The sequence below is a fragment of the Arachis stenosperma genome, chromosome 3 (assembly GCF_014773155.1).
Source record: "Arachis stenosperma cultivar V10309 chromosome 3, arast.V10309.gnm1.PFL2, whole genome shotgun sequence".
Lineage (NCBI taxonomy): Eukaryota > Viridiplantae > Streptophyta > Magnoliopsida > Fabales > Fabaceae > Arachis > Arachis stenosperma.
Genome location: NC_080379.1, coordinates 163140035 through 163150869, shown reverse-complemented (window position 1 = coordinate 163150869; position 10835 = coordinate 163140035).

Here is a 10835-nt window from a genome sequence, read left to right as displayed (position 1 = left end):
AATCGAAATGGACACTTTCCTATCCAATGTTTCTTTGGTGAAAGAATGATTGGTGACAAAATTTGTAAAGTTGTTTTTGATTACAATGGCTTAGGACATAGAAGATGGTTTAACGTAAAAGGATCCAAAAGGATTTGGATACCTAAGGTCTCTTAAGCCTTGTTTTGTAGGTGTGCCTAGCATCCAAAAGAAAGGAGAACATGTGGTATATGGATAGCGGATGCTCTAGGCATATGACCGGAAAGACAACCTTCTTCATAAAGCTTGATGAATATGATGGAGGACTTGTCACTTTTGGAGATGATGCAAAAGGAAAAATAGTGGCTGTTGGGAAAGTTGGTAAAAACTTTTCTTCTTGTATAAATGATGTGCTTCTTGTAAATGGTTTGAAACATAACTTACTTAGTGTTAGTCAATTGTGTGATTTAGGTTTTGATGTTATCTTTAAGAAGTTTGTTTGTTTAGTTGTTTGTGAGAAAACTGGGGATATTTTATTTGAAGCCAAGAGATGCAACAATGTGTATGGATTAACTCTTGAGGATTTAAAGGAACAAAATGTAACATGCTTTACATCTTTTGAATCTGAAAAATGGCTTTGGCATAGAAAGTTGGGACATGCTAGCATGTACCAAATTTCTAAGCTAGTCAAAAAGAATTTGGTTAGAGGAATTCCAAACATCAAGTTTGATAAGGATCTTACTTGTGATGCTTGCCAATTAGGCAAACAAGTAAAATCCTCTTTTAAATTAAAAGATGGAATCTCAACCAAAAGGCCATTGGAAATGTTACATATTGATCTTTTTGGTCCTACTAGAACTCAAAGTTTGGGAGGTAAACATTATGGTCTTGTTGTGGTTGATGATTACTCTAGATTCGGTTGGGTACTTTTCCTTGCTCATAAGAATGATGCGTTTTATGCTTTTTCCACCCTTTGCAAGAAAATTCAAAATGAAAAGGATTTGAAAATTGCCCATTTGAGAAGTGATCATGGAAGAGAATTTGAAAACCAAGACTTTGAAAAATTCTGTGATGACTTAGGGATTTCTCATAATTTTTCATGCCCTAGAACACCCCAACAAAATGGGGTGGTTGAAAGAAGGAATCGAAGCCTTCAAGAAATGACTAGGGCCATGCTATGTGAGAATGAAATTCCCAAATTTTTATGGGCTGAAGCTGTGAACACAGCATGTTATATTTTGAATAGAACAATCATTAGAAAAGGGCTAAAGAAAACCCCTTATGAGCTATGGAAAGGAACCCCTCCAAATCTTAAGTATTTTCATGTTTTTGGATGTAAATGCTTTGTACTTAACAATAAAGAAAACCTTGGAAAATTTGATCCAAAATCCTATGAAGGAATGTTTGTTGGATATTCCACCACAAGCAAGGCTTATAGAGTTTATCTCAAGGAGCATAGGACAATAGAGGAATCCATACATGTTACCTTTTGTGATTCTAACTTAATTCCCAGTACTGTGATAGATAATGATTCAGATGAAGAAGGAGCTAGAACAAGCCAAGAAAATCCCAAATCTGTCCAGAATGAAGAATCTGCCAGTCCAATTTTGTCTCGTCAGATTGAAGGAGAAACTTCCGATTTATCTCCTAAGCAGGGACGAGAAACTGAAACAGTGAGACCACCAGAAGTTCATCAAAGCTCAACACCTGTCTGAAAGCCTAGAGAATGGAAGTCTATGAAGGGTTATCCTCATGACTTCATCATTGGTGATCCCTCTCAAGGAGTAACAACAAGATCATCCACCAAAAGGCCAACCGAACCTAGCAATCTTGCTCTCCTGTCACAAATAGAGCCCAACAATGTCAAACAAGCTCTTGAGGATCCATCATGGGTCAAAGCAATGCAAGAGGAGCTTGCTCAATTTGATAAGAATAAGGTTTGGACATTAGTACCTCATCCGGATGGTAAGAAGGTAACGGGTACTAAGTGGGTTTTTAAAAATAAACTTGGTGAGGATGGACAAGTTGTTCATAACAAGGCTAGATTAGTGGCCCAAGGTTACGATCAAGAAGAGGGTATTGATTTTGATGAGTCTTTTGCTCCGGTAGCTAGAATGGAAGCAATTAGGTTGCTTCTTGCCTATGCTGCCCATAAGGGTTTCAAAATGTTTCAAATGGATGTTAAGTGCGCTTTCCTTAATGGTTTTATTGATAGGGAAGTGTATGTGGCTCAACCCCCCGGTTTTGAACATAAAGAATTTCCAAATCATGTTTTTAAGTTAACTAAGGCTCTTTATGGTCTTAGGCAAGCTCCAAGAGCTTGGTATGAAAGGCTTAGTGCCTTCTTGTTGGAAAATCATTTTCAAAGGGGAACCACCGACACTACCTTATTCATTAAGACATCTAATGATGATATCCTTCTTGTTCAAGTTTATGTTGATGACATTGTGTTTGGTTCGGCCAATGTTTCCTTGTGTGAAGAGTTTGGAAAACTCATGACTAGTGAGTTTGAGATGAGTTTAATGGGAGAGCTTACTTTCTTTCTTGGCCTCCAAATTAAGCAAACTCCTAGTGGTATCTTTATTCATCAAGGAAAGTATGCAAAAGAACTTATCAAAAAGTTTGGCCTAGAAAACTCCAAATCAATGGGCACTCCTATGCATCCCAATACTAAACTTGAAAAGGATGATGATGGCCAAGATGTGGATGAAACAAGGTATAGAGGAATGATAGGTTCACTCATGTACCTTACCTCCTCTAGACCAGATATAGTCCAAAGTGTGGGTGTATGTTCAAGGTTTCAATCACATCCAAAAGAATCCCACCTTACGGCTGTTAAACGCATCATTAGATACATTAAGGGAACTTGTAATTATGGATTATGGTATCCTAAATCTGATGACTTTTGTGCAGTAGGGTTTTGTGATGCAGATTATGCGGGAGATCGAGTGGATAGGAGGAGCACTTCCGGCATGTGTTGCTTCCTTGGAAGCTCACTTAACATGTGGTCAAGCAAGAAACAAGCCACAGTGGCTCTATCCACTGCTGAAGCCGAATATGTTTCCGCATCTGCTTGTTGCTCACAATTAATTTGGTTAAAAACACAATTGGAAGATTACAAATTAAAAATCAATAGTATACCCTTATTTTGTGATAATATGAGTGCTATAAACATTTCAAAAAATCCTGTTCTGCACTCAAGAACTAAGCACATTGAGATAAAATATCATTTCATTAGAGAACATGTGCAAAAGGGTACTATTGATATTCAATTTGTAAAATCTGAAGACCAAATTGCTGATATTTTTACAAAACCTCTCTGTGAAGACAGATTCTGTACCTTGAGAAAAAGTTTGGGAATGTTTGATTTAAATCTCATTGAAAATCTGTGAATTTGTGACTCTGTTCAGTTTTGCTCGTAGGTTTGGACGAGATAAAAATAATGGCACAATTGAAGAGCTGTGGTCAAGGGGGAGGCAACGCAGAATTCAAAATTTCATGGGCCCCACCAAATTTCCATGACCCCACAATAACAGTTTTTGTTAATTACCTCTCCATACAAATAAGAATCTTCTTCCTTGTGTCACCATATCTTCTTGGAAGTGGTTAGTGTCAAATCAAATCCTACTCTCCATCTAATCCCTTGATTTAAGGCAACCACTTTTCAGTTTTAGATTTCAAAAGTTAAAAAGGAAATAATCTTTTGGGTAATAACCACCCCATAATGGTCATTAACCGCCCACTAATGATCATTATTTCCATCATTCTCTCTCTCCAAGCCTCATTTAATGCGTCACCCACCTTGCTTCTCTCCCACTCAACTCGGCTATCAACCCTTTCATATTTCATTCCTCCATTATCATGAAAAAGAAAACCGCGCCAAGAAAGAGTGAAAGAATTCTTTTATCTCAAAAACCATCAACGCCTCAAACCCACACTCACATTCACATTCATTCAACCTCATCATCTTCTCTTTCACCACCGTCCAAACAAACAACCACCATGAGAAAAAAGGTGATTGCCCACAAAAGTTCAGGCCGAGGCAAGAACAAGAAGCCCGTAGTTGAAGAAGAAGAGCAAGAGTCTCACACTTCTCCCACTCCTTCACCTCCACCCTCATCACCAAAGAAGTCTACCCCCGGAAAAGGCTCACAAAAGAATCAAGGGTTTGCACTCAATGACACCACTGAACCACCAAACTTGGAATCCATGGAATTCCGAGACAAGTATGGCAAGTCTCACTCTCATTTTGATCCAAGCAGATTTAACTCATGCACCTCTTTCGAATTTCACACAGAGGTTATGGAGAAACGTCACTTGTGCACTACCTATCTTGTTAGTCTCGAAAACCTCAAGAGCACCAACATTCCCTCTCTGTTTGATCTTCTCAACTGGAAGCCTCTGCTCCTTATCAAAAAGCCAGTGTATCCAGGTCTTGTTCGAGAATTCTATGCTAATATGCGACTCATTGATGGCACCCTTCATTCCTATGTCAAAAGGGTTCAAATAGCCCTTGATGCTGAGACAATTGGAGCGGCCCTGGGCTTCAAGGATGAAGGACCGCGAGCATACATGGTGGAGAAATGGGACACACAAGTCGGCATTTCTCACAAAACTGTTCTTCAACACATTTGCACAAACCTTTCCGGATTGCATGGAACCACTCCAACTCACAAAGCTCTTGGACCAGTCAATTCCTTGCTTCACCGCATCATCACTCATATTCTGACTCCCCAAAGCGGCTCACACAACCGAGTAACATTTTCTAACTGTCTCATACCGTTTGCTTTGGTTACCTCTACCCCTATTTCCTTTGGTTACATCATGATTAGGCACATGTGGGATTTTGTTAGAAGCACCAGAAAGGCTAACTTGCCTTATGGTATGTTTTTAACTAGAATATTTGAGTACTTTAAAGTTGATTTGTTAAATGAGAAGGTAGAAAACGAGGTGTCCACCATCCGAGGAGGGGGAGTGACCAAGGAAACCAAAGGGCGAAAATCGGACAGTGAGCATGAAGGAAGGCCAGAATCCTCCAAAACAATCAGATCCTTCCAACAGATTTTGGGAGAATTCTCAAACATGGCAGACATGATGTTTCGATCTCACAAAGAGGCCCGCAAGCAAGCTTATGAGAATGAGAAAGCCTGGAAAAACTGCAAGGAACGGGTCAATTTGATGCTGGAACACCTGAACAAGGATTTGGGAGATGATAGTGAAGGAGGCGCTGAGGAAGAAGACTTTCATTTATCTGATGATTAGCACTTGTGTTTATTCTGTTTGATATTGGCTCCATTAGGCTCAATCTCCTTTTTTTTGTATAAGCATGACTTGATACTCACTGCTTTAGGATAATCTCTAGGATGCTTTGTTACACTTTTGCTATTTTATCTTGAATTTTTTTGTTATGTTTATCATGGTTTGTGCAGGTGCCCCTTTGATGACAAAAGGGGGAGGAAATTTAGGTTCCAAAATTGAAATTGGAACGAAACAGGGGCTGGAAAAACAAGGGAACAGGGGTTGAAATTTTCATTTTTGAAAATTCATGATTACCCTTGCTCAAAGAATGCATGTTGTTATTACATTTGTTTTAAAATGGTCATTGATGTTTGAACTGTATTTGTTTATCATGATTAGTCTATTTGGCATTTGGTTTATAATGATGTTTGATTTATTTTGATGCCTGGCTGTTGATTCATCATTGATAAACTTGTTTGATTGAAAATTTATTTTTGGCAGTTCCTTTAATTTGTGTTAAATATCAAAACTGCCTTGTTTTGTTCTTCAAATATTTTTCATCATGTTGTTTTGCTCTTATATCCTAAACAGGAAAATGTTTGAAAAATATTTGGATACTTTATGTAAGTTTGAGCAGTAAATCAGTTTATGATATCAAATGAGTTTTGATTATCAATTAAAATTGCTCATAAATCAAGCAATTTAGCATTATAAAATTTGCTAAATAACATTGTTACTTGAAGCTTGATTTAAATGTTACAGGTTTATGCTTCCCTTGGTAAAATAGCATATATTAAGGGGGAGCCATGTGACATTTTGAAAGGGGGAAAAATTCAAAATCAAAGGGAGTATTCCTTACTCAATCTTTAAATTTCTTTCCATTTCAATTTTAATAATGTTTGTCATCAAGGGGGAGATTGATGAGTTTGGAAAACTCTTATTTAATTTTGATGATGAACAAACATTATTGAAATATTCAAATACAAAATTATTAATTTAATCCTAATTCATATATGCTTAATTAATAATTTTGTTGTGCAGATTTTATGATGGGCCGAAAAATGTGTTTCTGACTTAAGCCCAATAATTAGCCTTGTTGCATGCTTTATACTATGAGGCTGAAATTTTATATTAATGGGCCAGAATAAATATTAATGTTGCAAGCCCAACCAAATGCTTTCTTGTTTGCTTCCTATGCTTGATCCGCTACACAACTCATCAGGAAAGCAAATGTTAACCAATTGGGCCAGCTTTAATCTCAACACTACAAGCCCAAGTCTCACAAGTGATGAATGTTTCCAAGCTTGGTCCGAAACCAAAGAGAAATGAAAGCCAAGTGCTTCCAACGGAACCAAGTATTAACCATGTGATGGATTTCAAAATCTATTACATTGTTAATTAATGCATGGGGAACATGAGAGAGAAAAATCCAGCTGAAGTGATTGATGGTTATTATGACTTACACGCCACTCTATGTTAGGGAAGTAAAAGCAAGCTATGCCTAATTAATTTGTTTAACCTCTTTGCATTGCTTTTCTTCAGATTCTTTTCATTCTCTCTCATCTCTTTCTTCTTCTCTATTCGGTCCTTGTCCAGGAAACAATGGAAGAAAAGTTCTTCAACACCGAAAGGAAGATGTTGCATGCGCCTAAGACCATCAAGCTAATGATGGCAAGAAAACATACCAAAAGAAAGATGAGCTGTGGCTGAGATTACTACCAATGTGGTTAGATTTGGTGAGGTAATCTTGAGCCTCTCATGCTCAAAAAGGGAAGTTGAAGATTCGGCCAAGAGGGAGATTCTTGAAGCATGGCTTGTCTTCGATTCTGATCAACCACCACAGGGAGTAGCTAGAGTGGCGAAGTGATGGTTGAAGGCAGAGATTGAAGCAGATGAAGTCATTATCATCATGAGGCATCAAGGGCCAGAAATCCATCTTGGAGAGGAAGCCAAGGATGGAGAGCTCGGATTGATGAAGGGTGATGATCAAGAAAGGACTAGAGGTAATTGCATGTTGGGTTTAGCATGGTTATCTCTTCTCTCTCTGGTTGGCCGAACCGGTTTGTTGAAGGAGGAAGAAAGTTGGTTCGGTTTTGGCTTCAAGTGTGGAGGCTTTCCTCTTCTTTAAAAAGGGGGAACAACCACTATTTGAAGCAAGGAGAAAATTTGAGAGTGCAAGGCACAGAGTTCTCAGAGCTACCTGAGCTAACAGATTTCTCTTCTCCTTCAATGTATTCTGTTTTGTAATTTTTCTGTTTAATTTTGTCATGTCTTGAGTCTCATGGAAAAAGGCAAACAAGTGAGGTTTGTATGAAAAAGCCATAGAGCGGAAAAAGGCAGAGAGTGCAAAATTAAAAGAAAAAGCCATAGATGTCTTAGAGGTCCTTTGTTCATCTATGTTGTGTATCATGATTCTGTGGGAATCCCCTTGTAAGTTGGGTTAGCACTTTACAAGTTGTAATCAGATTGATTATAGTGAAATTCCATCATGTTTGTGATGGAGACTGGATGTAGGCTGCACTGCACTTAGCAGCCGAACCAGGATATATCTTGGTGCAATCTTCTTCTCTTTCTACTCCATTTCTGTTTTCAACTACACAGGAGCAAAAGCCAGAATTATCTCGTGACAAGTGACGAGACAAAACAAAAAGTCTCGTGGCAAGGGACGAGACAAAACCGAGTTGCTCGTGTCCAGTGACGAGCAAAAACAGAAAAGTCTCTTCTGAAGGTCAGCAAGTGTTAGCTTTAAAAAGGGGGCTAAGATTCAACCCCCCCTTCTCTTAGCCACTGAAACCATCATAATTTATATTTTATATTAGTAATTTAACAAATCAAAATATGTCATCAGATATTTTTTTACAATTAAAATAAAATTTTTTCTTCCAAAATTAACAAATTCTCACTCTCATTCTTATTCTTCATCTTTATCTTTCTCTCTTTTTTTCTCTCATTCTCTATTTTTTCAATCTTTCTCTTCTACAAAAAAAAAAAAACAAAATTAACAAAATAATATAATTTAAATAAAAAATTAGTATTGTTATTATTATATACATAGTTTTTTATTTAGCTTTAAATTTTCACCGCTTATCTTTCTAATCTATATTTTCATTTCTTTTCTTTTAAATATTTATTACATATAATTTGGAGAGAATACTAATGTTATAATTAAAAGTTAGAATTAAGATTCAATTGTTTTAAAAAAATTAATTTTGAGTTAATTTTATAACTATCACTATAATTTTTTTATGATAATATCTAATTATATTTTTATATATATAGAAAGAAACAATATTTTTTTTAAATATCAAGTATAAAATTAAGGGCAAAACACTATAATAAGCCAATGCTAGGCCGAAATTACGTAAATAAGCCAAAACCAAAATCGTTTCAGTAATGAGCCAAACCATATATTTATATAATTCGAACCACAATGGTTCGAACTCCATTCGTTAATAATTCGAACCAATGCGGTTCGAATTACAGAGAGAGATGCTGATTCAAGTAAATCGAACTAAGCTGGTTCGAATTACAGAGAGAGAAGGTGCATCATATAATTTGAACCAGGCCGGTTCGAATTATAGAGAAGCTGCATCAAGTAATTCGAACCAAGCTGGTTCGAATTACACAACCCCTAATTCGAACCAGTGTGGTTCGATTTAGTGGTAGACAGAGCAAGGGTGCACATGGTATGCCACGTCCTGGAGTGTGATCGTGCACTCTCCGAACGGCATATGAAACGTGTGCGTTTCCGGACGCCATCGCTCGACGAATGCACTGACAAGGGCCTCGTTTAACTGGAACCATCTATCGTTCCGCATTGCAAGATGGTATAGACCAGCCATCTGCAAGTACGGAATGTATCTGTCATCCAGTCGCATGCCCTGCTGCCGTCGCATGCTCCTGATGCATCGCTGAGGCTGCGCATGAAATGCACAACTAAACCGCATAAATATACATGAACAAGAACTACATGCAAAACAAACCCATAGACCGCACAAGTAAACCGCTAACATAAAACAGCTTAAGTAGAACCACTAACATAAAACAGCTTAACTAAAACCGTTAACATAAAACAGCTAGCATAAAACAACTAACACAAATCACTAACATAAAACAACTAACAGAAACCACTTACATAAAACAACTAACATAAACCACCAACATAAGAAACCAACATAAACCACCAACTATGGGTGGAAACAGGCCAGGCCAGGCCAGGCTTTGCTCTTAACAGGCATGGCCTGTCATACAGTTGATTGGCCTGAGCCTGGCCTGCAGCCTGTTATAGGCTCTTTATAAAGTACTAGGCCTGGCCTGAAGCCTGTTAAAAGGCCTGATAATTTTTTTTACAAAAATAAAAATATTATTTAAAAATTTTATTTTTTAATAAAAATAGTTATATGTAATATGTCATATATTTAATATTTATAAAAAATTTTAAACTTTTAACATATTTAAAATATACAAAAATATTTATAATAAAATATAATAAATTTAAAATATCCCATATTTTTATTAATAATAAATAATTATTTATATATTTAATTATATTTTAACAGGCCCAGGTAGGCCTGACAAGCCTATAAGGCTAATTAGTAAGCCTGGGCCTGGGCCTGACCTATTAATATATTAAGGCTTTTAAAAGAGCCTGGGCCTGTACCTATTTTATAACAGGCCAGGCCAAACACAGGCCAGGCTGCAGGCCGCCTGGCCTTTTTCCACCCCTACCACCAACATAAGAAACCAACATAAACCACTAACTTAAAAGAGCTAACATAAAACAACTAACATAAACCACTAACATAAACTACTAACATAAACCACCAACATAAACCACTAACATAAACCACTAACATAAACCACCTACATAAACCACCAACTAAACCACCATCTAATCCGCATGCAAAACCACTAAGATGCAGCTTCTCTATAATTCGAACCAGCCTGGTTCGAATTATATGATGCACCTTCTCTCTATGTAATTCGAACGAGCTTGGTTCGATTTACTTGAATCAGCATCTCTCTCTGAAATTCGAACCGCATTGGTTCGAATTATTAACGAATGGAGTTCGAACCATTGTGGTTCGAATTATATAAATATATGGTTTGTCTCATTACTGAAACGATTTTGGTTTTGGCTTATTTACGTAATTTCGGCCTAGCATTGGCTTATTATAGTTAACACCTAATTATATGTAAAAGTATACACGTTAAATTGTTTTAAATTTTAGATAATGAATGTTAAAATTAATTATTAATAAAAATTAGATTTTTTATATAAAATAATAACTAAAAATCTTATTATTTGATTTTTTATGTACAGATACTTTGGTCTTTTTAGTTAAAAACTTTTATCAATCTACGATTTTTTTTTTGTAAAAGTAGTTTAATTTTATAAATTTTTTGTACTATGCATAATTTATACGGTCAGAATAAAGTGGATCATAAATTTTAAAAAATTTATATTCCCTTAATATTATTACGGATAAAAATATTAGTTAACTTTAATTTACATTAATTATTACCACAAATTTAAACTTGATCTAATAATTCAATCTATCTCTCCTTTCTTTGAACTTAGAGTAAACTTCTTAAGTGATGCCTATCAATTTTTTCACTTGAAAAATTAATCCCTCAAG